The 18,288-nt window shown below is 36.9% G+C and overlaps 1 protein-coding gene across 3 annotated transcripts in view; it reads right to left on the reverse strand.

Annotated features, from left to right (window-relative positions):
- MBD5 (methyl-CpG binding domain protein 5) overlaps window positions 1-18,288 on the reverse strand; it is a 546,612-nt gene that overhangs the window by 343,476 nt on the left and 184,848 nt on the right. For all 3 annotated transcript variants that reach the window (XM_033231571.1, XM_033231570.1, XM_033231567.1), the window contains one exon: window positions 3,679-3,772. The gene's annotated coding sequence lies outside the window, so the exon portion shown is untranslated. The remainder of the gene's footprint in view (window positions 1-3,678; window positions 3,773-18,288) is intronic.

Below are 18,288 nucleotides of genomic sequence, written 5' to 3' on the forward strand. Positions count from 1 at the left end.
GGATGCAAACTATGAATGCAAGAATGGTTTAATATTAGAAATTCTATACACATAATACATAACATTAATATACCACAGGATGAATACCACATGATTATTTTAACATACACATCATAAAAAGCACTGATAAGGTGTAATAGCTTTTTATAAGACTGCTTAGCAAACTAAAAATAGAAGAAACTTTCTTAATTTGGTAAATGTTATATATTAAAAACATTTTGTAAGTATTAATTGAGAAACTTTAGGTTCACCTCCTTTATGATCGGACATGAGATGGCCAATGTCACTACTACTCTTTAACATAGTTCCAGAGGAACTATCCAAAGATATAGGAAAGAAGAAAGAAGTTTAAATATAAAGAGAGGAAGAATGGAAATAATATCATCATTAATTTCAAATGATTACAATCATCTATTTCCAAAAAAATAACAATCTGTTAAGAATAAGAGGGTTTAGCAATATAGTTAGAACAAAGACAAACTTTTAAAAAAATCAGTAGCACTCATGTACTCCAGCAATAAACATCAAGAAAATATTTTTAATGGCATATTTAAAATCTGAATGTCTATTTAAAGAACATCATGCATAACATTTAAAAGTTGAAAGAATGGAAGCAGATATTTTATAATATCTAAACTGACAGAAATTAATATCGAGCATATACAACAAATTCCTATAAAACAATTGGACCCAAATGAAAAAATACATAGAGAATATGTAGAAGCAAGTTCAGAAGAGGGAAATCAAAAGGCCAACAAGTATATGATGAGATACTCAAACTCAATAGTGATTTTAAAAAACCCGAATTAAAACAGTGATCTATAAAATTACACACATTAGGCTGAAAACATGAGTAAGCTGGATAATATTAAGGGTTGTCATGGATGATGAGAAGGTTATTGCTGGAGGCTGTAAGATCAAAGTATTTATGTGGGGGAGCATCTGATAGAGATTGGTTAAATTAGTCATAAACATATATTCTGTCACCCAGCAATTCTGCTCCTGTGTATATATTCTAAAGAAATCCTTGCCAAGTTCCATGATAGGACATGATGAACATGAGGATGTTCATTATGATGTTTGTGGTAAAAGGAAATTGAAAGCAATTTGGATGGCAAACACTGAGGAAAATGGGTAGTGAAAATATGGCCGCCGTATACTATGGATTACCTTGTAGCAGTAAGAAGCAGTAAAAACATGGCAACATAAATAAAGTTTAAACCTTAAGGTTACATGAAATAAAATAGTAAGAATCATAAGAAGATACACAGCATGTTATCACTTACGTTTATTTAAATTTCATGTATATAAGTCAGGGTAAGAAGAGGTCAGAGGTAAAACAAATTGTACCATAAGATGATAACTGTTGAAGCTGACATATAGACACATGGCGGTTCATAATATTCTCCCTTTCCTTTTTATTTATTTGAAATTTCTCATGAAAAAATTTTAAAATTTATGCATACAAAACAATATTCATTATGAAAATATAAACAAAATAGAACTTATTAAACAAAATAGATATTATTTTAGAATATCATAATATTAGAATGATTTCCTATGGGTCAAAGGCAGGATAATGAGACTGGAAAATGTATAAATAAATAAAACAAGAAGTGCTTTGCATGAACCAGTAATGACTATGCCCCATGAACCTAGGAGTGTGATTAACTCTGCTTTCTCTTTGTGTAAAAAGTCTTTTTAAAAAAAAAAAAGATGCCAGGCGAGGTGGCACACCCATGTAATCCCATCACTTTGGGAGGCTGAGGTAGGAAGATGGCTTGAGCCTAGGAGGTCTCGGCAACAGAATAAGACCCTGTCTCAAAACAAACAAACAAACAAACACACAACAACAACAAAAAACAGAAAGTGCCCGGCATGGTTAATGCACACCTGCAGTCCTAGCTGCTTGAGAGGCTGAGGTGGGAGGATTGCTTGAGTCCGGGAGCTCAAATCTAGTCTGAGCAACTTAAAGAGACTACATCTCTTAAAATAAAGATATATATATATATCTTTTATTTATATTATATAAAATTATAACAATTTATTATATATATAAATTTATTATATATCTATATAATGATGTATTTATATATAATAAAATTATGTATTATATATAAAATTATATATATAATTTTTTTTTTTACTAGAAGCATCTGATTTAGACTGTGGAGAAAAAAGAACCATAAAAATAGTTATCTAATCATTATAATTCAGAAAACAATTGAATAGCTCTTCCAAGTAACTAAGTCATCATATATAACTACGTAAATGAATTAGAAATAAGTAATATCACTTATGTTTTCAAGAGAAGTCATTTCTGACAATAATATTCATCATAGAAACTGGCAAAAATCATTAAACAGTTAATCACAAATTAAGGAGAAAAAATAGACTCTAAATACTTGCACTCTAAAATAATAAAGAAAAATAGGAAAAAGAAAAAACACTCCTGCACTAGGGTCTGTAAACTGTTTTACTTGACTTATGTAGTAGCAAAAGTAGACTTTTTTTTCAAAGAAAATATTTTATGCTGATATTTAAAAATAAGGATTTTTCAGATCTATTTCTGCTCTTTAAAAAAACTACTGAAAATTGATTTTTACAGCATCTCATTTCCATTTAGCAAGGATCCTAGAACTGAATAGGAGCATCCCATTTACAGGTCACATACTCTCCAGGCTTCCATTGTCTCCATTTGGCAAGCAACATGAAAATATTGTTTATGGAAGTCTATTCCACTTGTATCTCACTTGAGATTTTAACAAAATGTGGTCAGAAATTTACTCAGTCGTGTAAGTATGTAAGCAGTCATGGGAGGCATGAACAGAACGTGCTATGTGAAGGAATATGCTAGGTAAAGAGAAATTTTTGAGGAGCCATGACAAAATGAAAAGGGGTTTGGTATTCAGGGGTTATAATGCTATGAGTATATGAAACTATGACAGAGTGTTTTGGAGTGGATAAAGAACAAGCTCTTAACTTGTTAAAGCGGCTGACTAATAAATACATTAAAAGAAAACAGTGCGATGGATAATAGTTTTTCTCTTTAATTATTTTTTCACATTAAATTCACTGAGTTGTATTCACAGGTCTGATAGTAGTTACTTTTTTATTTATTTTTTGAGATAGAGTCTTGCTCTGTCGCCCAGGCTACAGTGCAGTGGCGCGATCTCAGCTCACTGCAAGCTCCGCTTCCCAGTTTCACGCCATTCTCTTGCCTCAGCCTCCCACGTAGCTGGGACTACAGGCGCACGCTGTCATGCCTGGCTAATTTTTTTGTATTTTTAGTAGAGACGGGGTTTCACCGTGTTAGCCAGGATGGTCTTGATCTCCTGACCTCATGATCCAACTGCCTTGGCCTCCCAAAGTGCTGGGATTACAGGCGTGAGCCACCATACCTGGCCAGAAGTGACTTTTTTATTCTTTATTCTTAGCTGGTTTGCACTTGTGCATTACAATTTATCATTTTTAAATCAACAGCTTATTACAAATGAAATCTGATTCTGTCAAGATGATATTACAGAATAAAAATTTGTGTCTGACTATGAATGAATACAGTTGTGAGGTAACTTAGGGGCAGTGATAAAAAGTAAACAAGTTTAACAAGTCAAATTATAATGTGACAACCCTAACCATTTACATGAAATTATATATGGGGCTATAGTTACTACTTACCTTTAGTGCTTAACTTCTAAAGATCTTGTCTGTAAACCATAAAGCCTTCAATGTCTACTTCCCACATGTAGAAACTGACATCTTCAATGTACATCTAAAAGAGAAGCATAAGAAAATACAATGAGTTTGAGATTATAGATATTGCTTCACTTATTTTAAATATAAAAAAATTGAAATTATTCTTCATGACTTTCTATAATAAGCCTGGGCAAAGGGATGTGGGTATTATAGGACATATTTTATGTATACAAACAGCAATAACATTAGGATTTACCCTTTAGAAGAATCAGAATATTTTGTGGAACACATGTTATGATCCATGTCACAGAGTTGAGTACTTTCTATAATACTAATTTGATCTGGCTACCTAGTTTCTATGCAAAATTTTTATGTAATTTAAAATACATAAATTCTGATGTCCTATATGAACAGAGCCCCATTCTAGAAAACAGTTTCCCTGCACAAAATTATTACAAAAATATTCTTAATTGCACTTGAGTTGCTTATAAAAGCCAAAATCATAGAAATCAATTAGTTCAGTATTCTGTCCTCATGCAAAATTCAAAATTCTATTCCTCTTATTACTTAAACCTCCCCAATCAGTACTTTACACCAACCTGCTAAACTTAGCATTAAAAAAAAAAGCCCTTTAAATAAAATTCCCTCTAATAGACAAATGCGATTATCCAGAGAGATTGTTTTTTGCCTAAAGAACTTGATTGTGAATTCCTTGACAATGCAGTTAGGGAAACAGGATTTGGATGCTACAGTGCCATACTTTTAGTATGCAGTTTTTGTTTTTGTTTTGTTTTAAGACAAGGTCTCCCTATGTTGCTCAGGCTGGTCTTAGGCTCCTGAGCTCAACAGATCCTCCTATCTTATCCTCTCAAGTAAGTGGTTTGGAGTACTGGAGATTCTCAAGCCAAAAATAAATGATTTTTTGATTAGCAATATCATTGCTCCTTTTGGTCATTAGAGCAGATGTCGGTTTTTCAATTGCAGCTGTACATTGAAACACTTGAAACGCTTTTAAAATATCAGCAGACACATGAAAAAATGCTCATCATCACTGGCCATCAGAGAAATGCAAATCAAAACCACAGTGAGATACCATCTCACACCAGTTAGAATGGCGATCATTAAAAAGTCAGGAAACAGGTGCTGGAGAGGATGTGGAGAAATAGAAATGCTTTTACACTGTTGGTGGGACTGTAAACTAGTTCAACCATTGTGGAAGGCAGTATGGCGATTCCTCAAGGATCTAGAACTAGAAATACCATTTGACCCAGCCATCCCATTACTGGGCATATACCCAAAGGATTATAAATCATGCTGCTTGCCGGGCGCGGTGGCTCACGCCTGTAATCCCAGCACTTTGGGAGGCAGAGGCTGGCGAATCACGAGGTCAGGAGATCGAGACCATCCTGGCTAACACAGTGAAACCCCGTCTCTACCAAAAATACAAAAATTAGCCGGGCGTGGTGGCAGGCGCCTGTAGTCCCAGCTACTTGGAGGCTGAGGCAGGAGAATGGCATGAACCCGGGAGGCGGAGCTTGCAGTGAGCCGAGATCGCGCCACCGCACTCCAGCCTGAACGACAAAGCGAGACTCTGTCTCAAAATAAATAAATAAATAAATAAATAAATAAATAAATCATGCTGCTATAAAGACACATGCACACGTATGTTTATTGCAGCACTATTCACAACAGCAACGACTTGGAACCAACCCAAATGTCTATCAATCATAGACTGGATTAAGAAAATGTAGTGTATATATATGGAATACTATGCAGCCATAAAAAGGATGAGGTCATGTCCTTTGTAGGGACATGGATGAAGCTGGAAACCATCATTCTCAGCAAAGTATCACAAGGACAAAAAAGGAAACACTGCATGTTCTCACTCACAGGTGGAAATTGAACAATGAGAACACTTGGACACAGGGTGGGGAACATCACACACTGGGGCCTTTTGTGGGGTGGGGGTGGGGAAGGGATAGCATTAGGAGATATATCTAATGTAAATGACGAGTTAATGGGTGCAGCACAGCAACATGGCACATGTATACATATGTAACAAACCTGCACGTTGTGCACATGTACTCTAGAACTTAAAGTATAATAAAAAAATAAAAAATAATAAAAAACAATCCTTTAAAAAAAAAGAAGGAAGGAATCTTAAAAAAAAAAAAAAAAGAAGTGGTGGGAGGAAGGTGGCAGACTCTTTTTAACACCAAGATCTCACAGGAATAAGAGTGTGAACTCACTCAGTGCCACAAGAATGACAAAGGCATTCATGAGGGATCCACCTCCATAACCCAAACACCTCCCACTGGACCCCACTTTCAACACTGGGGATCAAATTTCAACATGAGATTTGGAGGGTACAAGCTATATCACTATCCTTCAGATCTCAGCTTAGACACTACTTAGACCAGAAAAACTTTCCTGATACCCTTATTCTGGTAAGGTGTCCTCCATTAGGCAATTGTGGCACCGCACACTACACTATGATAGCAGTTATCATACCGTATTACAATGACCCGTGTGTTTGCCTGAATATTTCACCAAACTTTAAATTCTATGATAGAAGTAAAGATGACCATCTTGTTCATCGTGGTATCCCCAGCATCCATAGCACAGTTTCAGTGTAACAGGTGCTTAATAAGTACTTGTTAAAAATAATAATAGCTAATGTTTACTAAGAGTCTGATACGTAACAGCTACTACTCGAAGTGCTCTACATGTGCTGACTCATTTAATCCACCAACAGTTAATCCACCTTCCAGTTTACAGGTGAGAAATCCAAGGCACAGGGGGTTTGAGTGAATCGCAAAGGTCATAGCACTAAAGATTATGGAGCCAAGATTTGAACTTAAGCAGTCTGGTTGCAGAAGCCAAGTTTTTAACCACTATGCTATATTCTTAAATGTATACAAGCATGCAAAAATGCTGTCCTAGATATTTTGAGGAATACAAAAATGAGAGGAGAGTGGAACAAAAAAGTATAAAGATACATAAAATACCCAACAGAGAATTATATAACATAGGCTTTCTCGCTTTTAGAACACACAAACAGTAGCAAAAGCTTTCTGTTTGGTGAGATGGGATTTGTTCACAGAGAAATATTTCAGTATAAAAATTCCTGAATTCAAATATGTTTGTTATTCAATTACACAGTGGCAGTTGATATTTATGTTGAAAATGAAAAATAAAACCAACAAGTTATTCTGGACACCAAAAAAAAATAAAATAAAATAAAATATATTAACACTCAGCATATTCTTTACATATTATCATTTAATTAGTATGAGGTAGGGCCAGGGCTCAGGTATTTTTAAAAAGCATGAAGGAAGGATATCTTTTTCTCCAGTTGAGAAACAATTTCACTGCAACTATTTAGCTTAGGTTCTACATATTAATAAGACATTAACTTCCAAAAATACTATTGACAGATGTCTATGAAAAATACTGAGTTACTTCTAATACAAATACTAAATGTCAAAATGATTTGAAAGCTTCCATGATACACACAAACATACCTCAGTGACCATGTAATATCTTAGATACAAGGATGCAAGTATGATGTAATTGGTAGCTGGAGTGAATCTCTAACTGTAATGCACTTAAGGAAGGACCAAAGCAGTACTTTAAAATATAGAACCCCAGGTGCTTGCCCACAGTTCTGGTTCAGAAGTAGGCTGAGGCAGATTCTCTATTTTTTACAGCCATCTTGATTATAACGTAGATCTACAGTTCATGTAGAATTGTGATGTAAAGCACCCATATGAATGCTATTGCTAGACTCTCATTATTAGTATTTATGTAAATACTTGAGTTTTCTAAGATTATATTTCTAATCGTTAAAGATAATCCTGAGATCCACTGGCTTAGGAACTTTGAACATATAGTAAATAGGACTTCAGCAATAAATCAATGTAGACATATTAAAATAATGTTTATGGATTATATCTTTTGTAAGCTTTGCTATCCTCTTAGGTAAACTGTGTAGGTAGACAATCAATAAAATACTGTGGCAAAAAAAGAGGGAAATGTTATATTCCGTAATGAAAATTTTACTGAAAACCTCACATATAACTAGAAACATTCCCTTCATGGCTCAGAATTAATTTTTTTTTTTTTTGTCCTTAAGTTAGTGGGGGTGGCGGGCTAGGGAGAAGCACTTCTAGCTTCATTTTCTGTTTAAATACAAAGTCAAAAATTTTATAAAGAAAGTCTTGAATACTCTCTCTCTCTCTCTCTCTCTGTCTCTCTCTCTCTCTCTCTCACACACACACACACACACACACACACACACACACACACACAGCTATTAAAAATAACAAGAAATAGGCTGTTAATGTTTTAGTTTTGAAAACTGTTGCTGGGTGTAGTGGCTCACGCCTGTAATCCCAGCACTTTGGGAGGCCGAGGTAGGTGGATCACCTGAGGTCAGGAGTTTGAGAATAGCCTGGTCAACATGGTGAAACCCTGTCTCTACTAACAATACAAAAATTAGCCGAGTGTGGTGTGTGCGCCTACAATCCCAGCTACTCAGGAGGCTGAGACGGGAGAATCGATCTCTTGAACCCAGGAGGCAGAGGTTGCAGTGAGCCGAGATCATGCCACTACAATCTAGCCTGGGCAACACAGCAAGACTCTGTCTCAAAAAAAAATAATAAATAATAAAAGAAAGAAAGAAAATTCTTATAAACAGGTCCCCAAATACTTTGCAATAAAAATACATTCATACACATATACCACTTAAGATTTTTTTTTCTGAAAAAAACTCTAATAAACAGAGGTAATTATCTGAGTCTTTGTTATACATAACAAGGATGGAGACCTTAAAAACTACTAAACCAAAAAGAAAACTATACTTTAGCTCTTATCTTCCTTACCTAGCTTGAAGTACTCTTAATAAAGTATTCTTTTTACATGCATGTAATGTTAAAGATTTCAGATTTTCTACAAATTCAAATCAATCAACAGTTTATCATTGCAGTTTATCTTTTCCAACATATTTTAATAAGAACCAATAGCTCTGTAAATCACAAATAGTCTATATCACAAAATAATTCAATCATATTAATCTCTAATGATTAAAAATACAAGTTTCCAGATAATAGGCATTGTTAAGTATCACTAACATTTGTCATGTAAATTACTAAAACTTATTTCTTGCTTTTAAATACAGTAAATAATAGCTAACATTTACTGGGTTCTACATTATAAGTAGTATAGTTAAGTCTCACAACAATCCTAAGAAGTGCTTATGTTCTTAAAAAGTAGAAAATAAAGAAGTGCTATTATCATCTATATTTTACAGATAAAGAAAGTGAGGAACATAGATGACGTAACTTATCCAAGATTCCATAGCTAATAACTGGAAGAACTGGATTTCAAACTCCAGCAGTCTACAATTAACTATGGTATTTCCTGAAGGCCCCATCCAGTAACCTAAAATCTCCAATAACTCTGGAAGCCTCAGAAATTAATATGAAGATATCTTTTGTCAGGTTTTCCATCTGCAAAAAGAATGCCACGGTGCTCCACTTCCAACTTTTCTTCTTCCTCACAAAAAAGATGATTACTAAGCTCCACTTAGCTCTGCATACATTCTATTATTCCTGTGCAATCTAAACAATAAGGTCTCTATGATACAAAGAGTTTTCTTAAAACCTTGGTCTTGCTTCTAAATGTAATATTCTATGTGCCTAATCACATTAAGATCATTAAGTATGGTTCAATATTGAGATATAAATTTGTGGTTTTAAAACATTTTCAATTCTCTTACAAAAAATTATACCTTCTTAAACTATGACTGCAATCTCAATGTTTCATTGTATTTTCACAATAGCTATATATATTTATAAAATACAAAGTGAAGTTATGATTTATGATTACAATGCAAAGAAACTAAATGAAGCCAGTAAACATGTGCCCCTCAAATATTTAATATTCTTTGTGGTGAGAATATTTGAAATTTACTCTCTTAGCAATTTTGAATTTTACCATACTCTACTTTTTCTTTATCCATTCATCATCTTAGTTTGATTCTGTAACTTGGCTATTGTGAACAGTTCTGCAGAGAACATGGAAGTGCAGACATCTCTTAAAACAAACCAATTTAAAATGTTTTGGGTGAATATCCACAAATGGGACTGCTGAATCATAAGATAATCCTATTTTTAGTTTTTCGAGGAAGCTTCACATAGTTTTCCACACGTGTACATTTCCACCAACAATGTACAAAGGTTTCCTTTTCTTTATATCGTTGTCAACATTTGTTATCTTTTGTATTTTTTTTTTTTTTTGGTAATGGTCATTCTGAGAGGTGTGAAATTATATAGCATTGCAGATTTAATTTGTATTTCCTGAATGAGTAGCAATGTTGAGAAGTTTTTCATACATTAGTTGGACTTTTGTATGTCTTTTTTTGAGAAATGTATATTCAGGTCCTTTTCTCATTTCTAATGTATTTTTTTTAAAAATTTTTTTGCTATTCAGGTGTTGGAGCTTATTATATATTTTAGACATTAACCCCTTATCCAATGTATGACTTGAAAATATTTTCTCCCAATCTGTAGGCTGTCTCTGCACATTGTTTCCTTTGCTGTACAGAAGCTTTTTCATTTGATATAATCCCTTTATCTATTTTTGTTTTTGTTGCCTGCAGTTTTGGGGTCTAAGTCCTAAAAATCAATACCCACACCAATTTTGCAGTTTTCCCCCTAAGTTTTCTTCTAGTAGTTTTACAGTTTCTGGTCTTAACATTTAAGTCTTTAATGCATTTTGAGTTGACTTTTGCTTATGGAGTGAGATAAGGGTCCAATTTCGTTCTTCTATATGTGAATATCCAGCTTTCCCCAACATCATTTATTCAAGAGACTATCCTTTGCCATTGCTTATTGTTGACATCTTTGTCATAAATCAATTGACCATACATGCTTGGACTCATTTCTAAGCTCTCTATTCCAGTCCATTGGGGATGTGTTCATTTTCATTTTAATTTTTTTCCAGTACTACAGTATTTTTAATTACTATAGGTTTGTAGTACAATTTGAATTCAGGCAGTGTGAGGCCTCCAGCTTTGATTCTTCTGCTCATGACTGCTTTGGCTATGCAAGTTTTTGTTGTGGCTCCATATAAATTTTAGGATTTCTTAATCTATTTCTATGAAAAATGATGTTGGAATTTTGATATGGCTTGCATTGAATCTGTAGATAATTTTGGGTAATAGGAGCATTTTAAGAATATTAGTTTCTTCAATGCATAAACATGGGATATCTTTCCATTTATTTATGTCTTCTTCAATTTCTTTCATCAATGTTTTAGTTTTCAGTGTACCTGTGTAGTTAGATTTATTTATTTATTTATGAGACAGAGTCTTGCTTTGTCACCTAAGCTGGAGTGCAGGAGCAGGATCATAGCTCACTGTAGCCTCTTTACTGCTGGGCACAAGCAAACCTCCTATCATGGGATCCTCGGGATGTCACTTTGCCAGCCAGAAACCTCTGTGGCTAGTGGCGCCTTTTGCTGAATTTTGCTCAGGCCCACTGGGCTCATTCTGCCCACTTGCACATGCAGATTGAGTTCAGCTCATGATACCGGCCCAGATTCCACACTTGCCAAGGGTGAGCCTGGCACGGAGTGGCAACGGGTGTATGAGCAAGCGTGGGGTCCGACTGCTGCGTAGAGCCAGGCATGCTGGCTGCAGCAGGGTGGGCTGCCCCAGGCAGTGGCACAGGTGCCAGCTCCGTGCAAGGCGATGGCTGAACCAGGCATACCGCAAGCAGTTTCCACCGCAGACACCTGGGAACACAGTGGCGCCTGGAAGCTTGGAGACGCTAGGATACACAGAGCCCCAAAGAGGGTGTCACAGCACTGGCCCTGGTCTGGGCTCCCAGAAGGGCCACAGCTCGTCTCTCTTTCTCATCGCCCGCACTGTGGTGAGTGGGGCGCGTGTTTTAGCCCTGTTTGTCATTGCTCTTTCGGTCGTGCCATTCGGCGGGTCCCAAGTTCTTGTCCCAACATCCAGCAAGAATGAGGTACGCCGACAACTGGAGGGTGAGCAAGGCAGAGAGGAGCTTCACTGAGCAACAGAGCGGCTCTCAGGAGATCTGAAGTGGGTAGTTCTTTTCTGCAGGCAGGTCGTCCGAATGAGTATCCAGCTCTCAGTGGAGAGGAGACCCATGGGGGGTGGCTGCTTTCTGCAGGCTGGAAATTTGAAGAGCCAAGGAAACCTGAAATGGGTAGCTCCTTCTCGCAGCTGGTAGTCCCAACGGTCTGTATGAGTCTGACTGAGTTCAGAGTTTTTATGGGCTTCAGAAGGGAGGAAGTACATGGTGACTGGTCCATGGGCAGCCATGGCGTGTCTGGAAAAAGCACCATAAGTTCTCGCTCTGGCTGGCGGGCTCCACCTGGAACTGACAGCCTAGCCCCTATGCTTCAGGCTGTCCCTAGTCTGAAGGTGGGGCTTCACCAGGGACCTGCCCCTTTCCACCCAGGAGCCTGTCTGCCTCCTGCTGCCATCAATCCTGTCAACCAGGGCACCTAGGCTATTCCTGTGGAGGGGTGCTTACAGGCCTGCCCCAGCCACCCTTTGCCTTCCCCAACCCCAGGGCTTCCTCCCAAAGTTTCAGAGGGGGTTGAGGTGGCAGGGGGAGTTGGCATGTCTGCACAGCCCCGAGCATGTGCACACTTGACTGGGTCACAACAGTGCCTCGGCTTGCCTTCAACCTTGTTCTGAAATGGGAGCAGGCACCCGGAGCAAGGAGAGGCCAGGCAGCAGGAGCAGGTGTTTTGGAGCCTCCAGGGGCAGGGTGGGCTTCCCAGGCCCCTGAGAGCGCAGGGATGCCAGGTGCTGGCTCCTGGGTGGAAAGGGGCAGGTCCCTGGTGAAGCCCCACCTTCAGACTAGGGACAGCCTGAAGCATGGGGGCTAGGCTGTCAGTTCCAGGTGGAGCCCGCCAGCCAGAGTGAGAACTTATGGTGCTTTTTCCAGACACGCCATGGCTGCCCATGGACCAGTCACCATGTACTTCATCCCTTCTGAAGCCCATAAAAACTCGGTCAGACTCATACAGACCGTTGGGACTACCAGCTGCGAGAAGGAGCTACCCATTTCAGGTTTCCTTGGCTCTTCAAATTACCAGCCTGCAGAAAGCAGCCACCCACCATGGGTCTCCATCAGGATGCTGGGTGGCTGCAGGTGCACCCAGGAGGGTGGGACACTGCTGTTCCTGCTTCCTGTAGGCTCCTCAGAGCATCCAGCTTTGGCTGCGCCTCCCCCACTGCAGCTGTATTCTTTGCAAGGGCAGTTCCAGACAGGCCATCACAGACATCACTCACACCTCAGCCTCCTGAGTAGCTGCGATTTAAAGGAACGTGCCACTGCACCTGGCTAACTTTCAAAATTCTTTGTAGAGATGGGGTCTTGCTATGCTGTCCAGGCTGGTCATGAACTCCTGGTGTCAAGCGATCCTCCCACCTCAGCCTCCCAAAGTGCTCAGATTATAGGTGTGAGTCACAGTGCCCAGGAAAATTTATTCTTAAATATTTTATAGCTATTGTAAATGGAATTATTTTCTTGATTCTTGGGGAGTTCACTTAGTGAATAGAAATGCTACTGACTTCTGTATGTTAATTTTTTGTATCCTGCAACTTTACTGTACTTGTTTATCCTAATAGTTTTTTTGGTAGAATCTGTAGGGTTTTTTTATACATAAGATCATGTTATCAGCAAACAGTGATAGTTTTACTTCTTCTTTTCCCATCTGGATGCTTTGTATTTCTTTCTCTTAACTAATTGTGCTGGCCAGGACTTCCAGTACTATAATGAGAAGGACAGGTAACAGTGGGTATGTTTGTCTTTTTCTGGTTCTTAGAGGGAACGAACGCTTTCAGCTTTTCCCATTCAGTATGATGTTAGCTGAATGTCATACATAGTCTTTATTGTGTTGAGGTACATTCCTTCTATACCTAATTTGGTGATAGTTTTTTATCATGGAAGGATGTTGAATTTTGTCAAGTATTTTTTTTTTTTTCATCCATATGAGATGATCATATGTCCTTCACTCTGTTAAGGTGATGTATCACATTTATTGATTTGTGTATTTTGAACTATTCTTGCATCCCAGGGTTAAATAACACTGGATCATTGTGGATGATATTTTTAACGCATTGTTGAATTTGGTTTGCTAGTATTTTGTTGAGGATATTTGCATAACATATATATAAGGATACTGGCCTGTAATTTTCTTTTTTTGTAATGTCCTTGTCTGGCTTTCGTATCAGAGTAATGCTGGCCTCATAAAAAGAGTTTGAAAATATTATCTCCTTTTTGATTTTTTGGAAGAGTTTGAGAAGGACTGGTATTAGTTCTACTTTAAATGTTTTGATAGAATTTAGCTCTAAGCCATCAGGTCCTGGGCTTTTCTTTGATGAGAGATTTTGATTACTAATTCCATCTCCTTACTTGTCATTGGTATGTTTAGATTTTCTGTTTCTTCATATTCAGTCTTCATAGGCTGCACATGTCTAGGCATTTATCCACTTGTAGATTATCTAATTGGTTGGTGTAGAATTGTTCATAGTAGTCTCTTACGATCCATTCTGTTTCTGTAGAATCAGTTGTAATGTCTTCTCTTTCATTTCATTCCAATAAAATTTCATTCTAGTTTTAAAACATGGCAATTCATATAGAAAGAAAATATGCTTTCTACTTCCCTGAGCTATTGGATTATAACAAATCATAAACTTTTGTAAGTGATTGTTTTCATAGTATTAGTATTATGCAACTTTCTCATAGCCTTCAAGATCCCAGTCGTTCTAATCTGATAGGTGACTTTTAAAAAAAAAATCTAATTCACAAATATCATACATGGTTGAATGGAAATCGATCATAGCAAGAAGTTATAAAATAAAATAAAACTGCAAAGAATCTTTCATTTCAACAGGAATCAAATATTCAAAGAATTAAAAATCTTTTTAGCTTGTATTTGCTTTTTAAAAGATTCCAAATTTCTTCAGTATAACCATAGCGCTGATCATGCAATCCCCAGAAGATTTGTTTTATCAACTGTTTTTACTGTTTTTATCACAGAGAATAATTTTAGCCTGAGCATATTTCAGCCACTACTTAGTACTAATTCAGACTATTAGTAGGTTTATTCCAGATTACTCTCTTAGTGGGCCTTAAATTACTTTTAAAATGATTTTAATGCAACTATTATCCTTTTGTTGCAAAGAGAAGAAGAATCCCTTATTGGGTATGAGCAGGTCACTTTCAGAAACAAAGAACCAAAGGTAATTCTAAATCCTGTTCACCAGATTAAACTTTGTGTTTACACCTCTTGCAACTTGCCCAGACAATATAGCTTCAGTAGAATGTGAGCTCACTGAAACAAAGTACAAAGAAATGAAATATATCTGTGAAAGTTCATAATAACCAGGCTATTCAGAGCATTAACATTAAATGAAATATTTTCATTAGAGATTTAAAAAGAAACACTACTTTTTTCCTCACAAGCATTTCCTAAGAATGTCTATCAGATCCGCACAGGGTATCTCTTCAGCTGGAATAAATAAGCAATCTGGTTCTGAGAGCCCACCTTTATTATATCCATTACTTGGAGAAGACCAGTGAGTGATTTTTGTGTAACTTGTATGCAAACACCTTGAGAGCTTTTTCTGAGAGAAAGAAGTACAATGTTTTATCAAATATAGTTCCAAGAACATGTACCTTATCAACATATTGGGCTTGTTGACATTAATGATCTAATAAGGCTGGAACTCAGCCTTATTCTTATATAGTTTCTAACTTATTCTATATAGTTTCTAATATATATAGCTCTAATTCTATATAGTTTCTCCCTGACTTCAAAAATAAGGTTTCTTGAAAATCTCTCTGGATCAAGAACTCAAGGTTGAGAAAACTAATATATTGTGAAGAAAAACAGAATTAGGTGATCAAGATCACGTGGACATGAAAGTCTATGTCAATAGGCATACAGTCACTAAAACAAAATTTTTAGAAGGATAGCAAACTAAAGATATGATCAATGACAATTCACATATTTTAACTTTAGGGATAATTTCCATTTATTTTTCCATTCTTGCTGGTACCTTTCAAGAACGTCCTCTGGGAAGTGTTATAGAAATGCTTATGAAGCTACTTTACTTTTGGAATATATATATACACACACACAACCTTACTGTCTGCTTCCATCCAAATATTGGTACCTTTAGAAATTTATGACTAGTATGTTTATACTAACTTCTCTTTATATCTTCTCAGGTTCTGTTTCTTGCTGCACTGAGTCCTTACTCAGTGGTCTCTCTGACACACTTCTTTTTTATTTTTTAATTTGAGACAGGGTTTTCCTCTGGCACCCAGGCTGGAGTGTAATAGTGCAATCGTGGCTCACCACAGCCTTGACCTCTTAGGCTCAAATGATCCTTCCACCTAGGCCTCCCAAGTAGCTTGGACTCCAGATGTGTGCCACCATGCCCAGCTAGTCCACATTTCTAGCAGTATATCCCTCCTCACTGGTACCAATAGAGTGCAGTTTGAAATCCCAGGTTTACTTTCCTACTTTATCATTTTCATGACTTCCTTAAAAAATCACTACCACTGACATCATCTTCGTTTACTTTTCTCAAATATCATATTCCTCTTTTTCTCATTATGACCACCAACAGGAATTGCCTACATTTCTAGAATGCCAGAAATTATTTTTCAGTGCTAGAAAGTTCTATAGAGGAGAAAAAAGAAGGGAAGGGAAGAAATGCACCAGTGACAACTACTGCTGATTTCACTGTTCAGGTTTATCCTAAAAATATGGATGAAATTACTGGATAAGAGACAGGGCTATTGAAGAAGGAATTTAACCAGAGGGCATATTTAAATTCCTTCTGCATCATGGTAGCCTTGAAGGTCTCTTCCAATTCTATGATTTGATGAATTAGCCATCACTAGAACTTGTAGGAGCAAACAAAAAACTAGCAAACAAAAAACAAACTTGTTTAATCTGCCCCCTTTTGGATGCAGCCAAAAGAAACCAATAAGTACTTAACAGGGTATCATGATTTTTAAAAAGGTCTAAAGCAAACAGGGACAATTTGACTTATTCTTTTCCTAACTGAATACCCTTTTTTTCTTTCTCTTGCCTGATTGCCCTAGCCAGAACTTCCAACACTATGTTGAATAGGAGTGGTGGCAGAGGGCATCCCTGTCTTATGCCAGTTTTCAAAGGGAATGCTTCCAGTTTTTGCCCATTCAGTATAATATTCGCTGTGGGTTTGTCATAAATAGCTCTTATTATTTTGACATACGTGCCATCAATACCTAATTTATTGAGAATTTTTAGTATGAAGGGCTGTTGAATTTTTTCAAAGGCCTTTTCTGGATCTATTGAGATAATCATGTGGTTTTTGTCTTTGGTTCTGTTTATACGCTGGATTATGTTTATTGATTTGCGTATGTTGAACCAGCCTTGCATTCCAGGCATGAAGCCCACTTGCTCAAGGTGGATAAGCTTTTTGATGTGCTGCTGGATTCGGTTTGCCAGTATTTTATTGAGGATTTTTGCATCAATGTTCGTCGGGGATATTGGTCTAAAATTCTCTTTTTTTGTTGTGTCTCTGCCAAGCTTTGGTATCAGGATGATGTTGGCCTCGTAAAATGAGTTAGGGAGGATTTCCTCTTTTTCTATTGATTGGAATAGTTTCAGAAGGAATGGTACCAGCTCCTCCTTGTACCAACATGATTGTATATTTAGAAAAACCCATCGTCTCAGTCCAAAATCTCCTTAAGCTGATAAGCAACTGCAGCAAAATCTCAGGATACAAAATCAATGTGCAAAAATCACAAGTATTCTTATGCACCAATAACAGACAAACAGAGAGCCAAATCATGAATGAACTCCCATTCACAATTGCTTCAAAGACAATAAAATACCTAGGAATCCAACTTACAAGGGATGTGAAGAAACTCTTCAAGGAGAACTACAAACCACTGCTCAGTGAAATAAAAGAGGACACAAATAAATGGAAGAACATATCATGCTCATGGATAGGAAGAATCAATACTGTGAAAACGGCCATACTGCCCAAGGTAACTTATAGATTCAATACCATACCCATTAAGCTACCAATGACTTTCTTCACAGAATTGGAAAAAACTGCTTTAAAGTTCATATGGAACCAAAAAAGAGCCTGCATTGCCAAGACAATCCTAAGCCAAAAGAACAAAGCTGGAGGCATCATGCTCCCTGACTTCAAACTATGCTACAAGGTTACAGTAACCAAAACAGCATAGTACAAAAAGAGATATTGACCAATGGAAGGGAACAGAGCCCTCAGAAATAATACCACACATCTACAGTCATCTGATCTTTGACACACCTGACAAAAACAAGAAATGGGGAAAGGATTCCCTATTTAATAAATGGTGCTGGGAAAATTGGCTAGCCATAAGTAGAAAGCTGAAACTGGATCCTTTCCTTACTCCTTATACGAAAATTAATTCAAGATGGATTAGAGACTTAAATGTTAGACCTAAAACCATAAAAACCCTAGAAGAAAACCTAGGCAATACCATTCAGGAC

Source organism: Trachypithecus francoisi, unplaced genomic scaffold (genome assembly GCF_009764315.1).
Source record: "Trachypithecus francoisi isolate TF-2019V2 unplaced genomic scaffold, Tfra_2.0 Lachesis_group13, whole genome shotgun sequence".
NCBI classification, from domain to species: Eukaryota; Metazoa; Chordata; class Mammalia; order Primates; family Cercopithecidae; genus Trachypithecus; species Trachypithecus francoisi.